Source organism: Leptinotarsa decemlineata, unplaced genomic scaffold (genome assembly GCF_025532065.1).
Source record: "Leptinotarsa decemlineata unplaced genomic scaffold, Ldec_3_MD MMD2_tig00000090_RagTag_RagTag, whole genome shotgun sequence".
NCBI classification, from domain to species: Eukaryota; Metazoa; Arthropoda; class Insecta; order Coleoptera; family Chrysomelidae; genus Leptinotarsa; species Leptinotarsa decemlineata.
In genome coordinates, this window is record NW_027412541.1 from 826,244 (window position 1) to 829,128 (window position 2,885).

At 31.9% G+C, this 2,885-nt stretch overlaps 1 long non-coding RNA gene across 2 annotated transcripts; it reads left to right on the forward strand.

Annotated features, from left to right (window-relative positions):
• Positions 1-414: 414 nt before the first annotated feature.
• On the forward strand, positions 415-1,695 carry LOC141481228 (uncharacterized). Of its 2 annotated transcripts, XR_012464819.1 has the most exons (4): positions 415-1,117; positions 1,175-1,264; positions 1,350-1,427; positions 1,624-1,695. It is a non-coding gene; the product is annotated as an uncharacterized lncRNA (long non-coding RNA). The 2 variants fall into 2 exon arrangements; XR_012464818.1 differs by lacking the exon at positions 1,624-1,695 and having other exon boundaries at positions 432-1,117; positions 1,350-1,558.
• Positions 1,696-2,885: the final 1,190 nt, after the last annotated feature.

The following is a 2,885-nucleotide window of genomic DNA, read 5'->3' on the forward strand; positions in this document are numbered from 1 at the left end:
GAGAGGAGTCTGTATTGTATTCATCTCTCTCTCTCAATATATTAGTCTGATTTGCAGGGTTATAATTGTCCCCTAGGAGAATATACTGTCTATATTTTAATTGAAATTTAACACATATACTACCAGGAAAATTAATTCTACCATTTTGCTGAGAACCAGGAAAATGAGTTTTGCTGTGGTGAAGTTTGAGGATGGCAGTATTTCTGAGGTGCCCTCAAAATGGCTAACATCAAATAACTCAAAGACATGGTGGCTGCCTACGAAAAATGTGTCAAACTTGATTGACAGGACTGCAGATCCAGAAAAAAGCTGGAACAAATATGAAATTTCAGTGGAACGTTTTTGTGGAATGTTTCTGTTGTTACTATGATGTTTTTACTTAAGTTCCATTTTCTTTATTAATTCAAAAAGAATGATTATGACAAATAACCAGTTTCAGGCTTTGTAAATATTTGCTTTTTTGCAGTCAATAGTTAAAGGAGAAAATGCATAAAGTCCCTATCAATCCACAAGTTTCCCTATATTTTAGTAATACATTTAAAAAGATTCTCTCCAACGGAAAGTAGAGGCAAATTGAATGATGTCATCGAATTTCCTCTAGAAGGATTGGATATGGACAATTTTGCAGGAGAAAATGTGGCTACTTGTTATAATCTATATGCACTTTTAAATCACAGTGGGACTACTAACAGAGGACATTATACAGCATACTGCAGACACCCGTATACTAGCGCGTGGCACAAATACAACGATTCACACGTGTCACCAATTTCACCAAAGTCGCTTGTGAGTGGAGAAGCATACGTCCTCTTTTATGTAAAGGATGGAACAAAATCGCGCCTTTAAGATAACCGAGGGAAAGTTTTACTCTTAGTTTCTTCAATTTTGTAATTTTTCTCAACTTCTCATTTTTGTAATTTCTTATTCAATAATTGAGTTATATTATAGTTAAATGATATTAGTTTTTATTTTTGCAGATAGTCTGCCTTCAGCCAGAAAAGCAGCTGAGGACTCCAACTATTATTCTAGTCCGTCAGAGGATAAAGGGAGGTGTTTAAGATACAAAAAAACAAATAAAAAGTATGAAGATACGATGAGAATGAAGGCAGAAGACTTAGTAATTATTTTATAAAATAATAGAAAATGAAAATAAAATAAAAAATTTAATTTTCAGAACTCCCACCACTACCTACTGTTCCAGATGGGATATATAATCTAAATGAAAATGGTACATTGTAAAAACTAGATGAATTGCATGAAACAGGTAAAGAAACTGTCTTATGTGAGTCCAAAGTCTTATGTGAAAAAATTTACCATTTTTTCCTGAATCAGCCAATTTTTTATTCTAGAAAGTATTGGTATTGCATCAGTCAACGAATCATCCACAAATGGACCAGATAATACCTCACCATCTGTAGTAGTTGAAGGTAAATAAATAAATTAGGCAATATTATGTTATTTTGACCGCAAAATGCAAGTCCACCTTATAGCACTGTATTCCCAATTATTCGACAATGGACACTGTTGTTACCTAGGAAGCTGCTATAATATGACGTTTGTCGACTGTTTAGAATATTGAAATAATATCTCTCAATAAAATTTCAAAACTGTCTCATATTTCAGGACCTGAGAATGAAGAATATGAATCAGTAGTATTGGAAAGTACTGGGGGTAAGATATTAATTTAATGTTTTCAACTTTTTTTCAAAAAATTCAAATCATGAATTGCCCACCCATTTTTTTAACACTGTAAATAATCTTCAAAATGTAAAAATTTGCCAAAATATTTGAGGAATGGAAATGATAATTGAAGGTAAGGACTCTCAGAATATGACTCTATTTTGCAGTAGAAAACCAAGTTAGTTTGTATTTAACTTACTGTAGTAAGACTATTATTTACAATTGAAGATCAATACTCATTTAGTTACAGAAACAGAGGGTGGCTGTGCTATAGCTGTACTTTCGACTAATATTGGTAAGTTGGTCCAACATACTGTGTTTGGATTAGGCATAAATTATTATTTGCTCGTAGTTCTTTTTTAAAAGATAATCACTAAGAGTAGGTCATGAATTGAACCACATATTCTGGAGTCGAAAATAACTCGATTGGATATAACTTGCCTTAATGCAAATGTGTACATAGAAAAACTTACATTTAAACCTTTGTTACAGGAAGTTTAATTTTTCTCAACACTCAAAGTGCATAATAATCAAAAGCTTCATTTGACTGTATTTCATTGTTGAAGCAACTGTTTGTTATTTATCCATAGGAACTACAAGTGTTGAACAGCCAACTATTGAGTTTTTGAAGAATAATGAAAAAAAGCCTGCATGCGAGTGCTACGAGGTTAAAAAAAAGATGTATTGAACCAATGGTATTCAATATTAATTTAATTCTAACACATATAATAGTTTGGAGGGTTTTTAGAGGTTCAGTACCCCGTAAAATATTGATGGGCTGAACAGATTTCGTGGTTTTATATAAAAAAATGCTATTTATTATATGATAAAAAAGTTATGGGTCCATTTTCATTTTGTACTTCCCAAGGGCTTGTAAGGTTAGTTATATTCAATCGAGTTATGAATATGTGGTTCAGTTCATAACCTGCTTTTTTGTAACATCCTTTCTTTGTCGGTGACTTTGTTAGTATATGAGTTCACGAATTCAGAAATACTTACGTTTGTATGAATTAGTCTGGGCTTTAAGTTTAGATTTGTGTTAAATAAACATACTTTTTGTTAAATTAAGTGGTTAGGCTCATTCGATCCGGAATATTGTCTATATCATTGTGAAAAAAAGTAAATTTGTTCATAAAAAATTCTAAAAGTTATAAACAATTAAAGACCCTAGAAAGCAGTGTTCGGTTTTGTTGTTTATAGTTCGT